This window comes from Heteronotia binoei, chromosome 1 (assembly GCF_032191835.1).
Source record: "Heteronotia binoei isolate CCM8104 ecotype False Entrance Well chromosome 1, APGP_CSIRO_Hbin_v1, whole genome shotgun sequence".
NCBI classification, from domain to species: Eukaryota; Metazoa; Chordata; class Lepidosauria; order Squamata; family Gekkonidae; genus Heteronotia; species Heteronotia binoei.
The window spans coordinates 234,770,151-234,791,733 of NC_083223.1; the positions used below are offsets into that span (position 1 = coordinate 234,770,151).

At 44.9% G+C, this 21,583-nt stretch overlaps 1 long non-coding RNA gene across 1 annotated transcript; it reads left to right on the forward strand.

Moving 5' to 3' along the window:
* The first annotated feature begins 20,828 nt into the window (after positions 1–20,828).
* LOC132587503 (uncharacterized) lies at positions 20,829–21,299 on the forward strand. The gene is made up of 2 exons (XR_009556441.1): positions 20,829–20,948; positions 21,063–21,299. It is a non-coding gene; the product is annotated as an uncharacterized LOC132587503 (long non-coding RNA).
* The last annotated feature ends 284 nt before the right edge of the window (positions 21,300–21,583 follow it).

The window sequence follows — 21,583 nt, forward strand, 5'->3', positions numbered from 1 at the left end:
TATATGACTCCTAAAAAATTGGCAAAGATCAATAAAAAGATGCCAGACAGATGTTGGAAATGTAGAAGACATGAAGGCTCTTTTTACCATATGTGGTGGACTTGTGAAAGAGCGAAAAAGTATTGGCAGATGATTCAACAAGAAATTTCAAAGATCTTGGGATATGAATTCAAGAAAGTAGCAGAGACATTTTTATTGGGATTACAAATGGAAAAATTTCCAAAAGAAGATAGAGCTTTGATCTGGTACTTGCTTTCAGCGGCTAGGACATTGTATGCGCAGTCATGGAAGCAAGAAAAAATACCAGAAAAATGGGATTGGATTGTAAAAGTTATAACATGGAGTGAGATGGACAAACTAACAAGAATCTTAAGAGACTATGATTTGGAAATGTATGAAAAGGAGTGGAAAAAGTTTAGATGTTATGTAGAAGAAGAATGGAATATAAAAGGATATTGGACATTTTTTTATAATGATAATACGAGAAAAAAGTAGAATATGAATATAGGTTCTTATGGTTTAAGGGTACCTTTAAATGTTAGTATTTTAAGTATATAACTTCGGCGGGAGTCAAGTAACGGGGGGAGGGGGGACTAGAAAATAGCATATGGGATAGATAAAAAGAAGGTATTAATGGATATGGTTACCATATGTTATCAATAAAATTGTGTTTACTCAGTAAATTTTCCATTAGTGGGACAGAACTTTTGTCTCTCATCTCCCACAGCAAAACAGCCCACTCCTCTCCACAACATGCTTCTCCTAAAGGGATAGGGGCAGCAACAGAATGAGGGAGTTTGCTGTGAATGAGGGAAATGGTGAGAATTGGTGGGTCTGTGTTGATCCATTGTTTTAATGGCACAGTGGAAGAAAAGTGCGGGTCACCTTCTGGGGGCTCATGTAGGGTAATGGGGAAGTTTCTATGGGCCTGACAAATGTCTCATCAGAACTGAGTGCACAACCTGCCGGCATGTCCTGGATCTTCTGTGGCACACTGTTGGTATTAAACAAGCAGATGTGGAAATGGTTTCCTTATGGGAGAAAGTTTGAAAACACCCGCATTATATAATACAAATGGATCACCCATTTAGGAGACGAACACAAATAAGTATTGAAACATTATCCACATAGGGCTCTGTGCTCATAAATTGCCTCAACTAACTAGAATGTATGCCTTCCTTGACAAGTAATTAGATGGTAAATATGCTCAATGAAGGCAGTACGTGCAATGTTGGTAAATATAAGGCCTGTTATTTGCATTTAAAGTTGACAGTCTGGTGAGTAATAGCTGGCATTGGTGATTATTGCTCTTATTTCAGATTCAAACAGGGGGAAACCTGACTCTCCTCCAGGTCTACAAATTACACCTGCATTGCTCAGCTCATTCCCTTGCTTTGATCAGGACCTGCATACAAAATGCAAAGGAAAAAGCTCAAATCATTCTGTTTGGGCAGGTTCAGCTGAGGGCACCTTTTCGCCTGAAGAAACTTTTTTCCAACTCCTGTTGAGGAACTAAATCAGGCCTGCAACACTTGCCACAAAGCACAGGAGAATGCAACCCTCTAGCTATGTATTATGGCCTGCTAGGTGGCTGATAATGCCCCTCCTTGAGTAGGGTTACCAACCTCAAGGGATTTTCCATGAATTTTAACTGATCTCCAGATTACAAAGGTCAGTTCCTCTTGTAGAAATGCAGGTGTGGAAAGGTCTCTGAGGGTGTCTGAGGGCTGAGAGTACTTCTTAGTCATGGCACCACAATTTTGAAACTCTGTCCCCAGGGAGACCTAGATTCATAGAATCACAGAGTTGGGTCATCTAATCTAGCCCCTGCACAATGCAGGAAATTCACAAATCCCCCACATCCCCAGTGACCCCTGCTCCATGCCCAGAAGATGGGGGGGGGGAGGAAACCCAAAACCTCCAGAATCTCTGGCCAAACTGGTCTCGAGAACATTGCTTCCTGTCCCTAAAGTGGTGATCAGCATTTTCTTGGGCATGTAAGAAAGGGCCACAAGAACTAAGCACTGATGCATCCCTTTCTGCCCTCCCTCTCATGATCTGCTTAAGTTCACAGAATCATCATTGCTGTCAAATGGTCATCTAGCCTGCTTGAAAACCTCCAAAGGAGAGCCCACCACCTCCCGAGGAAGCCTGTTCCACTGGCTGTCAGAAAGTTCTTTCTAATGTTTAAGTGAAAACTCTTTTGATTTAATTCAAACTCATTGATTCTGGTCCAAACTTCTGGGGCAACAGAAAACAACACCGCACCATCCTCTATATGACAGCTCTTCAATGTCTTGAAGATGGCGATCATACCACCTCTCAGTCATCTCCTCTCCAGGCTAAACAAACCCTGCTACTTCAACGTTTCTTTATAAGACCTGGTCTCCAGACCCCTCACCATCTTTGTTGCCCTCCTCTGGACACTTTCCAGCTTGTCTATAATCTAAACACAATACTCTAGGTGAGATCTAACCAGAGCAGAGTAAAGTGATACCATCACTTCTTGTGATCTGGACACTATACTTCTGTTGATACTGCCTGTAGTTGCTCATGTTCTTTAATTGATTTCAGGCCAATTGCAATAGGTTTGCAAACAGAAAGCAGTTTTATTCACTAACTCAAAGGCAAACTATCCTAAAGTTTACAACATAAGATCAAAGTTTCAGTACAATATAAGATCCTGGCTTCAATTACAAAGATATTTCTCAAAAAGGCTTGTTGCTTTAGCTAGGGAATCTGTCTTCACCGCAACCGTCTGTTCATCAAGCCGTCATCAGCTCCTTCAGCTATTCCACAAAGCAGGGCTGAGCAGCACTATCCAGCCCACTTAGGCTTAATTTAACATAACCCTACCCTATTCAATTATCAGACTCAGCTGGGACTGATTTGCAGGGCTCCGCAGCAGTTCTAGCTGAAGCAAACATGATTCACCTGTTAAGGGCAATCAACCCTTTTGCAGCTTAGTATTCCAAACACAGGTTTGGAATGAATATATCACCACCCCTGTCTCCTCGAGATACAAAGGTCTTCCGCATTTTTCCATTACACTACCAAAAATCATATTTGCCTTTTTAGCTACCGCATCAGTGTATGGTCTACTAAGACCCCTAGATCCTTTTTGCACATATTAATTACTTCCAAGACAAGTCTCCCCCATCCTATAATTATGCATTTAGCTTTTCCTTTCTAAACTTTACATTTATTACTGTTAAAATTCATTTTATTGGTTTTAGCCCGGTTTTCCAGCCTGTCAAGATCACCCTGTATCCTGACTCTGTCTTCTACTGTATTTGCTACCCCTCCCAATTTAGTATTATCTGCAAATTTAATAAGCATTCCCTCTATTCCTTCATCCAAATAATTTATAAAGATGTTGAACAAAACAGGTCCCAGGACAGTTCCTTGAGGCACTCTGCTTGTCACTCCTCTCCAAGAGGATGAGGAACCATTCACAAGCACTCTTTGGGTGTGATCTGTCAACCAGTTACAGATCTGCATAACAGTCATAGGGTCCAAATCACATTTTACCAACTTGTCAACAAGAATATTATGTGAAACCTTATCAAAATCCTTACTGAAATCAAGATAAACTATGTCTACAGCATTCCCCTGATCCAACAAGGCAGTAACTTTCTCAAAGTAAGATATAAGGTTAGTCTGATATGATGTGTTCTTGAGAAACCCATGCTGCTTCACTATCACAGCCATCCTTTCTAAATGCTCAAGGACTGACTGATGATTTGTTCTAAAACTTTGCCAGGATAGATGTCAAGCTGACAGGACAGTAGTTACTGAGATCTTCCTTTCCCCCCTTCTTGAAGATGGAGACAATATTTGCCCACCTGCAGTCTTCTGGCACCTCACCTGTTCTTTAAGAAATCTCAAAAATAATGGACAGAGGCTCAGAAATTAACATCCACAAGTTCCTGAGTACTTGTCTGTCCATTTCTGTTACCATCTTCCACCAGTGGGGGAAGACTATTTTGTTTTGTCTTGCATTCCCTCAGTAAACCCTCCTTCCTGCCTAGGGTTGCCAGGTCCAATTCAGGAAATATCTGGGAAGTTTGGGGTGGAGCCAGGAGACTTTGGGGTGGAGCCAGGAGTAACAGTGTGAGAAGCATATTTGAATTCCAAAGGGAGTTCTGGCCATCACATTTAAAGGGACTGCATGTCTTTTAAATGCCTTTCCTACATTTGGAAATAATGAAGGATATGTGCATCTTCTTTTGGGATTTATCGAATTGGACCCTCTGGTCCAACCTTGGGGGGTGTTTTGAGGAGAGGCATTAGATGCTATGCTGAAAACGTAGTGCCCCTACCTCAAAAAACACCCCTCCCGTTGAGCCCCAGATACCCACTGATCAATTCTCCATTATATTCTATGGGAATCAGTCTCCATAGAGTATAATGGAGTGCCCAGCACACTTTCTGGTAACCCTGAAGCGGAGGGAGGGCTTTCAAACTGGGGGATCCCCTGCCCCAACTGGGGATTGGCAACCCTATTCCTGCCCTATGTTCTAATTGTTTTTGTTATGTTTTTATGTGTGTACTTAGTTTTGGCTTTAATTGTTTTAATGATATGGTTTTGTTAGTTTTAATGGTATTTCAATTATGTTTTTATTGTGTATGTTTGAATTCTGTTAGCCACCTTGGTGGCCCCAATGAGGACAGAAAGGCAGAGCATGGATTTTTGGGAGGGGAAGGATTTCAGTGGGGTACAATGCCATAGAGTCCATCTTCTGAAGTAGCCATTTTCTCCAGGTGAACTGATCTCTGTTGATTGGAGATCAGTTGTAATAGCGGGAGATTTCCAGTCACCACCTGGAGGCTGACAACCCTATACAAATATTTAATTATCTGCATCTGATTTGGATAGTCTAGGCTTGAACAAGCTTGAATTTTCAGGAGTCCTACATGGGTGAAACATCTGTAGGAATGGTGAGGGAAGGGGGTGTGTGTGTGAAACTTCCCAGCTCTAAGTGGCTGCCAAATTTCACCTAATATGAGATTCATGGTGAATTTGCAAAGCAGATAAATTTGCAAAGCAGATAAAAGAAGTTAAAAAGACCATTAAAATCACCGAGTAAGCCAATTTCCCAAAGGGGAAGCGTGCTTCAGTGCAAGCATCTCTGGTTAAGACTGCAGTTTGCTTCATTGTTTCTCATTCACATCATTATGACACCAAGAATCTTGGTTTCTGCTTTTCTCCCCAGGTGCTCCCAAACTGGAAATACAGCTTTTGTCCTTCCCTGTAAATCTCTTGTGGCCCCTTTTTGTACTGAAAGGGCCTCCCTCCCTCTCTCTCTCTCTCTCTCTCTCTCTCTCCATACACACACACACACACAACTCACAGCTGTTTCTCCTATGCCAATTCAAAAGACAAATGTTATAGCACACACATAATGCTTCTCCTATGTCTAGGCCTCAGTAGGACATGCTGAAGACTGAAGTTGTTTTAGTAAACATATGGTACATGTGCTTTGTAGAGCTGTATGTGAAGTCTTGACAGAAATACCTGTTATTACTTTAATGCTGGCTGCCTGCTGATGGATGAAAGTGCCTTTGGAGTAACAAGGCACCACAGTTAAGTATTCAGCATTTCTGAATGCTGGACATGTATTCTGAATACAGAGAAATGCTTCATAGTGCTTTTTCCTCCGTTTCTAGTTTTTAAAAAGGCCATATAGAAAGGGCAAGAAAAAAAATTCTGCATATTCTTAAAGGAAGGATTGTTCAGAAACAAATTTGGGCTTCTCCCAGTTTTCCCAGAGTGCCTGCCTCTTACCAGTTAGACACTGCTTTCCCAGATCTCTGGTTTGATCTACATAATATACTAGGCAAGTATTGCAATTCAGAGGGAGAATGAAATGCATGACTGTTATGTCTTGCATTTCAGTCTTAATGTTACAACACAGCGAACGCTACAGAGGCAACCAGTGGAAGCCCATGGGTCCCCGGATGTAGCTCACTAATACGCTCCGCCAATCAAGATCTGTGGCAGGAAGTTTAACTGGCCAGAATTGGACCTGGCCAGATGGAGGGTTGTTCCGGGGGATGTATATAATAGGGACCTGGCCCGCGTGTCCTTCCCTTGTGATGTACTCACCAATTAAGTATGTTGCCTTCAACACATCTCGTCACTCAGTACATTACAGTGGCGACGAGGATGGGATCCTAGCCAGGTAACTCCCCAAGCGGGACTTCGCAGACCTGGCTGGAGACGAGGAAGGCACGCAGTCTAGGGAGACTGAAGTGCCCGCCACCACCGCCATGGCTAACCCAAGTGTGATGACAGGCCACCTTACAGAGTTCGACCTCGCCAACCCCAATAGGTGGGAGACCTACACGGAGCGGGTCGACTGCTACCTACGAGCGAACATGATCATGGACGACAGCCGTAAGAGAGATGTGCTTCTGAGTGTCTGTGGGGAGGCCACATTTGAGATCGCAAAGGGTCTCTCGGCCCCGGCAAAGATCACAGAGAAAATGTACGAGGAGATAGTCAGACTCCTGACCGGGCACTTCTTGCCCCAGTCATCCATTATCGCCTGCCGATTTCTCTTCCACAAGAGGGATCAAGGGGCAGGAGAGACGGCTGCAGTCTACCTGGCCACCCTCCGCCAACTTGCGGGGAACTGCAGCTTCGACAAGCTGGATGAAGCCCTGAGGGATCAATTCATCTGGGGCCTCTGAGACGAAAGACTGCAGCAAAAGCTCTTCGCAAAGAAGGAGCTCACCCTCCAACTTGCCTTCAACAAAGCCACTGTGTTTAAGAGAGCCACCAAAGCTTTCCACAACCCACAAGCAGAAGCTGTCCACCAAGAGGAGATGGCGCCGGGCAACCCAGAGAAGGAGGAGGCACACCAGCTCCATCGCCAACCAAGAATGAGGCTGAGAGCAACCAATCAGCCATGAGCGACCGAGAGAGCAGCCAACACCAAGTGCGCCAGCTGTGGGGATCCACACGAGCGACGGGACTTCCCCTATCGCAACGTAGACTGCAGGAACTGTGGTAGAGTGGGCCACATAGCGTGGGCTTGCCGGGCCAAGGCCACCCACAGACGCTAGTCCACCCACCACGACTCAACCGATGACTACTCGACCGCATCGACTAGCCTGCAGGTAATGAACTTGTCCCTCAACACCCCCAATAAGGTCAGGGTGTTGGTCCGAATCGAGGACGCTCCATGCCTAATGGAGCTGGACTCTGGCTCTTCCATCTCCATAATTTTGGAGGAGTCTCTAAGAAAACTTTGCCCCCGTGGCCTGCCCAGGCTGCGACCGGCTGATTTCATACTGCGGGACTTCAAAAAAAAGCCCTGTACAGATTTTGGGTTGGGCCACTGTTAGGGTAGAGTTTAAGAACTTTAGGGGCAAACTGGACATACTCGTTGTCAAATGCCAGCTCACCACATTACTGGGGCTGGCCTGGTTTCAACCGCTTGGTATTCAGATAGTGGGGGTGCAGCAGCTGCGAATGCAAAATTTCGAGCATGTGTGCCGGGAATTTCCGGAAGTGTTTGATGGGTTCCTGGGGTGCTTCAATGGGCCTCCCATCACCTTACCCCTCTATCCCCACGTGAGACCGATAAGGCTGAAAGCCAGGCGAGTTCTGTTTGCTCTTAAGCCAAAAATAGAAGCGGAGCTAGACCGCCTCATGGCCCAGGGAGTGCTAGAACCAGTTTCCTATGCTGCCTGGGAAACACCCATAGTCACTCCAGTGAAGCCTAATGGAGATGTGTGCATCTGCGCTGACTATAAGTGCACAATAAATAAGGCACTTCAGAACAATCCATACCCCATTCCGGTGGTCAGCCACGTGCTGGCAGCACTAGCGGGCTCTAAGGTTTTTGGGAAACTGGACTTGGCCCAGGCTTACCAGCAACTCCCGGTGGACGCCAAGACAGCAGAAGCCCAGATCGTTGTGACCCTCAGGGGACCTTTCGGGTGCGGCGGCTGCAATTTGGGGTTAGTGTGGCTCCGGGGATTTTTCAGAATGGATTCTCTTCTCAAAGGGATCCCCAGGGTGCAGCCGTTTTCCGACAACGTTTTGATCGTTGCCCCGGACACTGAGGCGTTCAGCAGCCGTCTGCATGAGGTACTCCGCCATTTCCAGGCGGCGGGACATAAAGTAAAGCGGGAGAAGTGTTCCCTCAGGGTGTCGAGGGTAGAGTTCTTGGGGTTTGCAGTAGACGCCGCGGGTATCCACCCAACGGCCGACAAGACCAGGGCTATTGTCCACACCCCAGCCCCCACGTGCAAGACGGAGTTACAAAATTTCTTGGGATTATTACATTTCTATCATTCATTTTTGCCCCACAAAACAGCCATCGCAGAACCCCTTTATAGGCTCCTAGATAAAAACGCCCCGTGGGTCTGGGGAAAGAAGCAGGCTGCCGCTTTTCAGGCAGTCAAGGACCTACTAGTTTCCAACGAGGTGCTCCACCATTTTGATGAATCCTTATCAGTGATTCTGGCTTGTGATGCTTCTCCATACGGGGTGGGCGCCGTCCTGGGGCACCAACTCCCAGACGAGAGGGAGGTTCCCGTGGCCTATTATTCGAGGACCCTGATCGCTGCCGAGCGCAATTACGCCCAGATAGACAAGGAGGCCTTGGCAATAGTGGCGGGTGTGCATAAATTCAACGACTACCTGTACGGTAGGCGTTTCACGATCACCATGGACCATAAGCCACTACTGGGCCTCCTCGCCCCAGACCGCCAGATGCCGCAAATTCTGTCACAGCGCGTCCTGCGGTGGAATCAGTTCCTCAATTCGTACACATATGCCCTGGTCCACTGCCCCAGCAAAGCTATGGGACACGCTGATGCCCTCAGCCGCCTGCTGCTGCCCTCTATAGACCCGGCCCTGGCCCCAGCCCACCATGTGATGCTTATAGAGGCCGTTTTCCTACTGACCTTACTCCGGAGCGACGTCCCTCTTCACCGTGCAGCATCTGCGTGGATTTCCCACCAACTGCTGCACACAACCAGGAAGAGCCGTGGCTTTTGCATTGCAGATGTAAACTGGTTTTTAGCGGTTTACATCTGCGACGCAAAAGCCGCTGCACTTCTTGGTTGTGCGCAGCAGTTGGTGGGAAATCTGCGCAGACGCTGCGCGGTGAAGAGGGACGTCGCTCTGGAGAAAGGTCAGTGGGAAAACAGCCAGAGACTCTACCGGAGAGGCCCCTCCATGCCACCGAGGTAGCTAAGGCCACGGGTAGAGACCACATCCTCGCCCGTGTTTTAGACTGGGTGGGAAGGGGATAGCCCACGAGCAAACAAGACACAGAATTCAGGGCATTCGCATCACTCAGAGGAGAACTGTCCATGCACAAGGGGTGCCTTCTCTGGGGAAGCAGGGTGGTGGTCCCCCGCCCCAATTGCGGAAACAAGTGCTGGAAGCCCTACACGAAACACATCCGGGAATAGTGCGGATGAAGGCCCTGGCATGCAGCTATGTATGGTGGCCGGGAATGAAACAAAGAGATTGAAGGGTGGATTCGAAGGCGCCGACTGTGCCAAGAGTCCCGGCCTGATCCGCCCAGTGCCCCTGCCCACCGCTGACAGTCCAATAGGAGGCCATGGTCCCGGTTACACCTAGACTTTGCGGGGCCATACTAGGGCCAAATATTCTTTATTCTTGTAGATGCATACACCAAGTGGTTAGAAGTTATTCCCGTAGCTTCAACCTCCACTGCGGCGGCAGTCAGAGCCTTGCGTAGGGTCTTTTGCACGCATGGAATTCCCGATACCCTCGTCACGGACAATGGGACCGCTTTCACCTCCCGGGAATTTTGGGAGTTCTTGAATAGATACCTCATACAGCACATTCAGTCTGCCCCCTTCCATCTGGCCACCAACGGCCAAGCAGAGCGCATGGTGCACACCACTAAAGAGGCCCTGGGGCGCATTGTACAGGGAGATTGGGACCACTGCCTGGCAGCCTTCCTATTTGATAACAGAATCACCCCCAACCCTGTCACCGGGTTAAGCCCTGCTGAGTTACTAATGGGGAGGAAGTTGATCATGAGGCTAGACAGGTTGCATCCTGAGCGGGCCACGGACCTCTGCAGTTCCCCCGAAACCAGGGAAGCCACTAGGGGGTTCTTTCCTGGGGACCCGGTGTACGCTAAGAACTTTGCAAGCGGCCCAGAGTGGTTAGCCGCTCGGGTGCTGCGGGTGACCGGGTCCCGCTCCTATGAGGTCTCGTCAGAGGGGTCCAGATCCTAAGGAGGCATATCAACCAGCTGCGTCACCGCACTTTGCCGGAGGAACTGACAGAAATTGGGGGAGGGAGAAGAACTGACAGCAACACCCCCGGAAGCTACCCAGCCCATGCCGGTCGCACCGACTATAGGGGCAGAAGAGCACCACAGAGGTGGGAGCGACCCCCCAGAGGGGGGATTCCGGAAGAGCAACAAGCGGCAGACAGTCCTCTTCCGGCGTCACCCCAACTCGAGGATCCAGCCGCCCTGCCAGCCACGGCGGCTGCTCCAACTTCCCAAATAACCCCGAGGAGGTCGACCAGGGAACGCAGGGTGCCAGCCTACTTGAAAGACTTTGTGTCCTGAACTAGGGGGGGAGGAGTGTTATGTCTTGCATTTCAGTCTTAATGTTACAACACAGCGAACGCTACAGAGGCGACCAGTGGAAGCCCACAGGTCCCCGGATGTAGCTCGCTAATACGCTCCGCCAATCAAGATATGTGGTGGGAAGTTTAACTGGCCAGGATTGGACCTGGCCAGACGGAGGGTTGTTCCGGGGAATGTATATAATCAAGACCCGGACTGCGTGTCCTTCCCTTGTGATGTACTCGCCAATAAAGTATGTTGCCTTCAACACGTCTCGTCACTCAGTACATTATAATGACCTTTCCCTATATATATGTTAAGCAGGCACTCATGGGGCAGAGGTATTCAAAGGATCACTTCCTCCCATACTGTCTAACCTGCAAATAAAGAACTTCAAGGCCGTTTATCTGTGGTTCCATCTTCAGAGGGTGGCAATCAGGGACAGGGCTTTTTCAGTGGTAGCACTTTGCCTTTGGAATCCCTCCCTAAGGCAGACCTACATACTGTTCTTTAAGTGTCAGACCAAAACATTTCTGTTTACACAGACTTTTAATTGAAGTATTCCATTTTTTTTTTAAAAAAGCTGTTTGTATGGTTTACTTATAGCCCTGAGAACTGTTTTGTGGATATCATTTTAGGCTGCCAATGCTGTTTTTAGTTACTTGCTTTAGTACTGGAAATTTTGGGGTTTTTTTTGAAATATCGGATTACTTATAATTTGATTGTGTTTGTTTTTACTTTGTAAACCTCTTCAATCAGACCTCTGAATAGGAGGGATATTCATTTTCTCAGTACATGAATAAATATATGTGGGGACTCAAATTGCCTCATCTCTTTCTTTGTCCCTTTTGGAGGCTTAGGTAGGGCAAATGAGTCCCCTCTCTCTCCCAGCCAGTGTTTCCTCTAGGCTGAATTAGTGTGAGCTAGCTCACAGTTTTTTAGCCTCCGGCTGAAACATTTTTGTCATAGCTCAAGAAAAATAGCCCAGAGCAAACTAATTTATGCAGTAGCTCACAACTTTAATGTGAGTAGCTCGCAATGTAGAATTTTTGCTCACAAGACTCCACAGCTTAGAGGGAGTATTGCTGACAGCCTTTCCTCACCGATAAATGCTGACTTCAGAAGAGATGTGTCTAGTTCTGTTTGGCAGGTCCCTAACTGTGGTGGGAGAGTTTGTCCCTAAATTTCCCTCATAACAATCTTTTCTTCCTCTCCCTTTCCTGTCACCCTCCCTCACCTGGCTGGCTTCCTCCATCTCCTCATGCAGTGATGCTGATTACAGGGGGTAAGACTCAGTTTGCAGAAATGTGCCCGAGCAAGCAGAATCCTCCTTTCTGACCTTCAGCTTCCCTTTCTCTTCTGCTGTAACATGCAGTTTAGTTTTCAAGGTAGAAAACTGCTCTCACCATGTGTGAAATACAACAGACTTCTGCTGATGCAAAAAGACAAGCAAGAAAACTGGAGGGTGGAAACTGATCTTTCCCCCCTTCCTCCTTTGCAGCTGTGAGGTAAAGTTAAACTCTGTGGGTTTGTTGGAGGAACTGTGTGCTTTGCAAAGCCAACTAAGCAGGAGGGGACAGCCAAGCTAGGCCAAAGCTCTTCTCAGGCAGAAACCTTTATAATATAGAAAAGCAATTTTCAGACTTTCTTGCTCAGAATGTTTTTCCACATGAGCCCATCTGAGGGAGAAGAGGCAGCAGACAAACATCACTCTATTATGCCTACAATTAGAAATAGGATTGCCAGCCTCCAGGTGGTAAAAATGCAAACCCGCAGGTTACCATATATCCAGCCTCACAAAATTCAAATAAATACTAAAGAAATGTGATACAATTTTTAGAATTTTTTTTACAAATTATATTAGATATATTGAACAACATAATGTCCAAGCCACTCAAACAGTTCCACAGTTTTTTGCTCCTTTGCCACAATTAAATGCACAATTTCTTTAAAGTAGAAAAATCCAGATGGTGATGTTAGAAGTGAGTAAATTCTCTATGAAGTCCAACACTTCTCACTGCAGTTTAGAAACACAGCTGGCACAATAATTAGCTCAATGAGGTCATACTTTATGCCCTTCTTTCACTACTCGCTTCTACATAAGAACATAAAGAAGCCATGTTGGATCAGGCCAATGGCCCATCCAGTCCAACACTCTGTGTCACACAGTGGCCAAAACCCCCAGGTACCATCAGGAGGTCCGTCAGTGGGACCAGGACACTAGAAGCCCTCACACTATTTCCCCTCCAAAGCACCAAGAATACAGAGTATCACTTGCCCCAGACAGAGAGTTCCAACAATATGCTGTGGCTAATAGCCAATGATGAACCTCTGCTCCATATGTTTATCCAATCCCCTCTTGAAGCTGTCTGTGCTTGTAGCTGCTGCCACCTCCTGTGGCAGTGAATTCCATGTGTAATCACTATTTGGATGAAAAAGTACTTCCTTTTATCTGTTCTAACTTGACTGCTCAGCAATTTCATTGAGTGCTCACAAGTTCTTGTATTGTGAGAAAGGGAGAAAAGTACTTCTTTCTCTTCCTTCTCTATCCCATGCATAATCTTGTAAACCTCTATCATGTCATCCCCCAGTTGATGTTCCTGCAAGCTAAAGAGCCCCAAGCATTTTAACCTTTCTTCATAGGGAAAGTGTTCCAATCCTTTAATCATTCTAGTTGCCCTTTTCTGCACTTTTTCCAATGCTTTATAGAGATATTATAGGTGCGGTGACCAGAATTGTACACAGCACTCCAAATGAGGCGGCACCATCGATTTATACAGGGGCATTATGATACTGGCTGATTTGTTTTCAATTCCCTTCCTAATAATTCCCAGCATAGTGTTGGCTTTTTTATTGCAGTTGCACACTGTCTCAACATTTTCAGTGAGTTATCTACCACGACCCCAAGATCTCGTTCACCTGGATAAATTGGCTGCTTTGGAAATTGAACTTTATGGTGTTATACCTCATGGAAGTCTCTCCTCCCCACCAACCTCACACTCTTCAGGCTCCACCCCAAAATCTCCAGGTACTTCCCAACCCAGAGCTGGCAACCCAAGTTATTAGGTGAGAGTCCATAGTCTCCCAGTTGCCAATTGCCATCAGGCCAGACAGAGAAGTGACAGCTGCTGAGTATCCCTCCACTGGAGCCAGCAGTAGAGGAGGATACTCTCCTTAATACCACCAACTGCTACTCTTGAGAAAAGAAGAAGCAGTTGCTGCGAGGTATTCTTCTGTTATATCTGAACACTCCTTAAAATTATATTTTAATTGATATTTAGTCAAGATTTTTATTTTTGTAAGCCACTCTGTGAGACAGTTTTGGGGTCAAGAATGTGTAGGGGAAAATCATAATAAAGCCACCACAAAAGCATGATGAGCTGGGGTGCACATTTCAGTTTATGGGGGGCACTGGATAGGCTGTATATCAGAGGCTGAAGACAGACTGAAATGTCCACTAATGAAAGAGGTAGGGTAATCCCCACCAATTCCTTCTTCCTGCTTCAGACCTCTGATTTTGCCTCTCATGCTAATTTCGAGGCTCTGCTGTCCCCCAGGAGCACCATTTTGGGGAGATCAGTAAGCTGCTGTGGGAAGGGAGAGGCAGGAACATTTTGATCCAGTGAAGTGCCTTATATGTGTGGAAAAGTTAAAGAGGGTCCATGGCTTGGTGGTAGCACCTCTGCTTGGTGCGCAGAAGATCCCAGGTTCAATCCCTGGCATCTCCAGTTAAAGGATCTGCCAGTAGATAATATGAAAGACCTTTGTCTGAGACTCTGGAGAGCCACTGCCAGAGAGCAGATGATACTGATCTTGATAGACCAATGGTCTGATCAGTATCATGGAGCTCAATGTGTAGTTTGGCTCTGAGCCCAGGTTTGCTGAGGAGTAACCTAAAATATAGGAGCCCCGTGGCACAGAGTGGTAAGCTGCAGTCCAAACTGTGCTCACAACCTGAGTTTGATGCTGGCAGAAGCTGGGTTCAGGTAGCCAGCTCAAGGTTGACTCATCCTTCCATCCTTCCGAGGTTGGTAAAGTGAGTACCGAGCTTGCTGGGGGTAAAGTGTAGATGACTGGGGAAGGCAATAGCAAACCATCTCCTAAAAAAATCTGCCAAGAAAATGTCATGATGTGATGTCACTCCATGGGTCAGTAATGACTTGGTGCTTGTACAGGGGACTACCTTTACCTTTAACCTAAAATATATCTCACTATATCTTCTGGCTTCATCTGAATGACAAAACTGGATACAGTAGAGAAACTGTCTTCCAGGAAATCTTATCTGCCATTTATTGTTTTTTGTTTATTTGTTTTCTTAACCAAAGACACTCTCCCCTTTTGCAAGGAACCCCAGGGTTCCATGGAACACAGCTTGAAAACCACTGGCAGAGCAGAAAGTGCCTTCAGGCATCTTGGGAGGTGGATGAACCAATCTGTGTTGCTGTTTGTTTAGCATTTATTTATCTTTATGTTTCTACTGTGAGGCAATCAGTCAATATGGCTTACAGCCAGCAACTAAAACACAGGGACAGGAATATAAAATATCATTAAAAACATGTTAACATTTAACAACCATTCAATTGCAGTCTGATTTGTTAAAATGAACGTATCAAAAGAAACAGGATCTAAATAAGTTCATTGAACTCCGTGTTCACAGAATGTTTGATTTTTTTTAAAAAAAGGTATGGTCTCAGAGGGGCCTGGCAGATCATCCTTGGGAGGAAATTCCATAATTCAGAAATAACCAAGAGTAGAATCTGAAACTGTAGATAACTTTGTAGATAACTCTTGTCTTTTAATAGCAGTTTTGAAAGCGATTTTATTTTTGATGTTTTGAAATATGTTCTGTTAGGAAAACATAGTCCATTGCTGGGCAGACTAGACCCCTTCTAGGAAGAAAAAAAAAGAGGAGATTAAAGAGACAGAAGGAAGATGGAGGAGAAAGTAGAGCAGGGTCTGTAAGGAACAGAATAATAAAACCTGCTGTTAAGAATTCTAGTTTGTGCTGTCTCCTTGCCTTCAACAAGCTACAAAAATAATTCATTGTGGAATAGGGTTGCCAGGCTGTTTCTGGCAATTGGCAGGAGCTTGTAGGGCAGGGCCATGGGTTCCAGCATCACGTGCACCATGATGTTATTTCTGGGAAAAACTGGAATTGACATCGTGTAATTCTAGGAATCATGGGAAACTCTGTGCTGAAACCATAGAATTTCTGGCAATTCCTAGAACTACATAACATCAATTTTGGGTTTTCACCACAAGGGACATGATGTTGGAGTTTAAAATTGTTTTTGTCACACTGCTAATTGGAGCAGTGGGGGGAACAAGGGATGGTGGTGGGAGGCCTCCTACTGTAGTGGGAAGGCTGGCAACCTTACTTTGAAAGAAGGATAAACATAGAAGGTGCAGTTATAATAAGTGGTTCGTCAACAAGCTGGAAAAAAAATGTCTTGCCCCTAAAACAAAGGCTTAGTGTGTGGAAATGGAAATGGGAAGTTGTAGCTTTTCATTATAAAAGTTATTTGCATCACCTTGTAAAGACTATCCTATTAAGCCTTTGTTAAAAGGACAGAACATCAAGTTCTGTAGCATCTTACAGGTATTAAAGGGACAGGACATTTTTTTCCTCCATGTTATCAGCATTCCTAAATCAAGATACTTCTAAAGCAGGGGTGGCCAATGGTAGCTCTCCAGATGTTTTTTGCCTACAACTCCCATCAGCCCCAGCCATTGACCATGTTGGCTGGGGCTGATGGGAGTTGTAGGCAAAAAACGTCTGGAGAGCTACCGTTGGCCACCCCTATTCTATACTGCAGGTAACAAGGTCCTATGACTATATCTGGTCATGTCCTGGATTTGGTGTTTGAAGCATTTTGGAGTCATCTGATTTAGAGATGCTGGAGATTGAGTATTGCTGTTCCATCACACTGAAATCTTAATTGGAATTCTTTTGGCAGACTGAAATATCTTAATTCTCCTGACATGTAAGCTTTTTGTGCCAAAGTATATCTTTTCTTTTGATATATTAACATTTTTGCCCCGAGTCATCAGGCAGGCAAACACACATACATGAGAGCCAAATTTTTTTGTCTTGTAACAATATTTCATAACTTTTTCATACTAATCTTCATTTCTTACAAACAAAACACACATGCAGAAGACGGGTAGTTTATGCAGCCTTACAAGTATACAACCAATGATGCAGTGCAACTTGCATGAAGGCAACACTTGTATGCAGGGCAGAATAAAACTTTAATCATTACCTGAAATGATTCATGTAACAGGCGAGGAAATTGTTCAGAAAACTTGTAAAGAGTGTGGTGGGGGAGAGCTAGTTAAAGTTAGTTACAGACAGGGCTTTTTTGTAGCAGGAACTCCTTTGCATATTAAGCTACACCCCCCTGATGTAGCCAGTCCTCTAAGAGCTTATAGGGCTCTTCTTACAGGCCCTACTGTAAGCTCTTGGAGAATTGGCTACAGCAGGGGTATGTGGCCTAATATGAAAAGAAATTTCTGCTATAAAAAAGCCCTGGTTCCAGATAAGGCTGGGAAATTGCTGAAGATTTGGAGACATAGTCTGGTAAGTGGAGGGAGCGCAGCAGACATATGATGTCATAAAACCCACACCCCAAAGCTACCGTTTTCTCTAGGGGAAGTGATTTTTGTAGCCTGGAGATCAATTGTAAGTGGGCTGTGACTCAGTTGTAAAATATTTATTTCACATGCAGGAGGTCTTAGGTTCAATCCCAGGCAACCACCTCAAAAAGAATAGGGTGATGTGAAAGACTTCAGCTTGGGACCCTGGAGAGGAAATGCCAGTCAGAGTACACTAGGGCTTCCAGGATTCCTTCTGTGGCTAAAATCCTTCTGCTGAAAGCCTTGGTTACCTTGATGCTGCTTAGTAGAGGTATGGGAGAGAATGGGGAATTGGGAATAGGCATCAATCTGATGACATTGTGTTGGGAATCCCTCAAAACTCTATGGGAGAATCCTCGAGTGCCATGTCAATGTGCTGATGTCCAGGACTTTTTTTCTGGAAAAAAAGAGGTGCCAGAACTCTCAAGAGGGAAATGAAGGAGAAACACATGGGTGTCCCTCATGAACTTTTAGAATTTTTTTGAGAATTTTGTTTCCACAAAGAGATTCTGGAACTCTGCTGTGTTCCTTCAGGGGTAAGGTTGTTGACTCCAAGGTGGGAAATTTCTGGGAACTTTAGGGGTGGAGCCTGGAGAGGGCAGTGTTTGGGGAGGAGATGGACCTCAACAGGGTATAATGCCACTCTCTGAAATGGCCATTTTCTCCAGGAGAACTGATTTCTGGAGAGCAGTTGAAATTCTGGGAGATCTTCAGGTTCCACCTGGAGGTTGGCAGCCCTACTTCTGAGGGGTCACACCAGAAGTGAGAATATGCTGGAACAATTCCTATTGGCATATCCCCACCCCCTAAACCTTCTACCCTAGTCTGTAGACAGTACTGAGCTTGATAAACCAATGGTCTGACTCAATATAAGGTAGCTATATTCAAGACTAACACATGTAAAGACATGCACAGTTCATAATCCACCAAACTTTATGCCACCCTCCCACCATGTATTCTGGCTTACTTGGCAACATCAAACAGGCAGGAAAAAACCCACCACTAAGCCTAGGAGAAGGAACTGAAGTTATTATTATACAATGGAATGCTAGTGGAATCCCATTCTTTAAAGCCCTATATGGCCGAGGACCAGCCTACCTGAAGGACCGTCTCTCCTCGTATGAACCCCAGAGAGCACTGAGGTCAGTAGGAAAGAACAGACTGACTACCCCTGGGCCAAGACAAATTAAACTACAGAATACTCGCTCTCGGGCCTTTTCGGCCGCAGCCCCACATCTCTGGAACCAACTCCCAGAGGAGGTGCGGGCCCTGCGGAACCTTGATCAGTTCCGCAGGGCCTGCAAGACCACCCTTTTTAAATTAGCTTATGAATAACTGAAATCCGCCATCAACATCAACTAGAAGAGTGTCAAGGATAGCGTCAAAAATGTTTTAGTTAATTGTTTAATTCTGGTTTTTAAGGTTAATTTAATGTTTAATTTAATGTTTTTACTGTAATTGTTTTATTGTTGGTGCACCATTGGTCACCGTATTGTTAGCCGCCCTGAGCCTGCTTCGGCAGGGGAGGGCGGGGTATAAATAAAATTTATTATTATTATTATTATTATTATAAATGTCATTCCTCTTTGAGGAGGTTTCCAGGTGTGGGAATATTGCTCTGGGATTGATGCTAGCTGAAGACTAAAATATTCGAAACCAGATGTTACCAGTCACTGGTTCAGCTCAGCCATTGTTGCACTTCTGAAGTCCAGAGTGGCAGGAGGAGTCTTCTGGACCGTAGCCATATTTGGACTGTTTTCTTTGATAGAGCAACTTTTGCAAGTATTGATACTGCATTGATATATTTTTGTACAGCAGAGGATTGTTTGTGGGGCTGTTTAGTATGTACTTAATATTGTGAATGATTGTGCTCTTTGAAGTTATTATGAACATTTCTGATTGAAATATTGGTTGAATATGCTAGAATTCTTGTCATCATGGGGCTTTTCATTGTTTTTGTGTTGTCTGAAGCAGCAGAACAAAGTTTGAGTCCAGTGTTTGTTGGTCTTAAAGGTGCCACCAGACTCACTGTTGAAGTTCCTCCACTCCCCAAACACTACCCTCCCCAAATCTCCAAGGATTTTCCAACTGCTAACAATACATTAAGGCACAGTCAGAATCTCTCTGTGTTCAAAGTTCTGTGTTTACACACAAAAGGTTCCACATACATACAGGGAGCGATTCTAAGCAGGTCTACTTGAAAGTAAGTCTAATCATGTGTTATTCAATGAGGCTTCCTCTTAGGAAAGTGCTTTTAGGATTGCAGCCTAGACAGTACCCTCCAATTTTGCACAGTAAGCATTGTGCATAGGCAGGTGATAGCACTTGCAGATGTACACATATAGGCTCCTGTGCAAACAGGGCCTTGAAGATGGGTATGGGATTCCCCCATTTATATTGATAATTCTTAGGGTTGCCAGCTCTGGGTTGGAAAATTCCTGGAGATTTGAGGGGCAGAGACTATGGAGGTCATATTTGGGGGAGGGGATGTACCTCATCAGGGTATAATGCTGTAGATCAGGGGTGTTGAACTAATTTGTTATGAGGAATGGATTTGACATAAATGAGACCTTGTTTGGCCGGGCCATATCGAGCTGGACCGTGTGTGTACCTATTTAAGATTAGGTAGCAGAGATATAAACATTATAAAAGGCACAGCCAAACACAATTAAAGATTATTTTTTTTAAAAAAAAACTTAAAACATGCTTAAAACATCGGCACTCGTTGGTCTTAAAGGTGACTTCTTTGTATCTCTCCCATGAGATCCAGAGAACTGGGCAAAGGAAGCTCTGGTTCTTTCTGTCCTTCCCCAAGGGGGCCAGGAGGGGGAGGAACCTCGTTCAATAGAAGGAAAAGAGGCTTGGCTCAGTAGCTCTGCTGTGTGATTAAGAAAGCCTGGCAAAGCAAGCTCTGCCTCCCCTCACCTTCCTCCCCAAGGGAGGAGCCTCAACCAATGGAGAAAACAGAGACTTTGCTCTGTAGCTTCTGTGCGATTGAGCTGTTAGGCAGAAGGAAGCAAGAGAGAGGGAGAAGGAAGCAGATGACAGCCAGTTGCTTGGGGACCTGATAGGAGCCCTCTGGGGACCTGATTCCCGCCCCCCCCCCCCCGGCCACATGTTTGACACCCCTGCTATAGACTCCACCCTCTGAATCAGCAATTTTCGTCAGGAGATGTGATCTCTGTAGCCTGGAGACCAATACTGAGAGATCTCCAGCCACCACCTGGGGGTTGGCAATCCTAGTAAATTTACACCAGATTCCCATTAGCACAGGACTCCTCTTTACACATACAGGAAATGAATGCTTCAGGAAGAATGCCACTGGATATATAAACTAAAGTGAATAACTATGGATTTATCCTGTTTTTTATAATAATGTACATTTTATTGTATGGATTTGTATAACTTTATGGTCTGAATAATTGTATGAATTATATAACTGTATGAATTACCTTTTTTATAAAAATGTAAATAGTTCTGGTCAGATTAACTGTATGGATTTGTATAACTGTATGGTCTGATTAATGGTATTTGGGTTTCTCTGCGATGTATGTGATGCATGGGTCCTTTAACAAAAGTGCCAGGTGTAATAGATCAATGTTTTTTACATGCATCAGAAGGTAGTGTTTTGCCACTTTGAGCCAGTGGTGAGCGTGAGCCATCATAGAGAGAACGTTGTTGAAGACTTTGTGTCCCTATGAATCTTGCCTAGAGATTGTGATATTTATTATCCTTGTGAGTACGGTATATATCTGTTAGTTATATATGTTATGCATTAGTTTGAGGTCTGTCTATTTATATATTATATCATTGTAGTGATACTGTGGCATATCCCTTGTTGATAAACAGGTGTGGCAGAAGTCAGTGACTTGTCCAAGGAATTCTAATTCTACCACTGAGATATTTGCACAGTGGATACATCGATAAGAAGACATTTACTACTAATCCTTTTACAATGGACCTTCAAAAGGGATTCGTTAGAATTTACCATTTGTATTATTTGTTTCACTTTGTAATATATTAGTCATTTTGTCACTATAACCTGAGGGTTGGCAACCCTAGTAAATCTACACCAGATTCCCATTAGCACAGGACTCCTCTTTACACATAAAGGAAATGAATGCTTTTAACAAGCTTTTTAGGATAACCATTGAATCTGTGAATTTGCAGTAGAGGAAGAATTTGGTTTCTGAAAGCAGAAAAAAGGAAGAAAAAAAATGAGAAAAATTATTATTTCATGCAGGGATGAAAAAACAGCCAAGTTTACAGAGGTATGGCAGGCACCAGATGGGCTAAACACAAGTAAGAAGAGATGTTCTAGACAAAGGCTGCAAGACACTGCTGGTGCTAACAGTTCTACACAGAGGGAA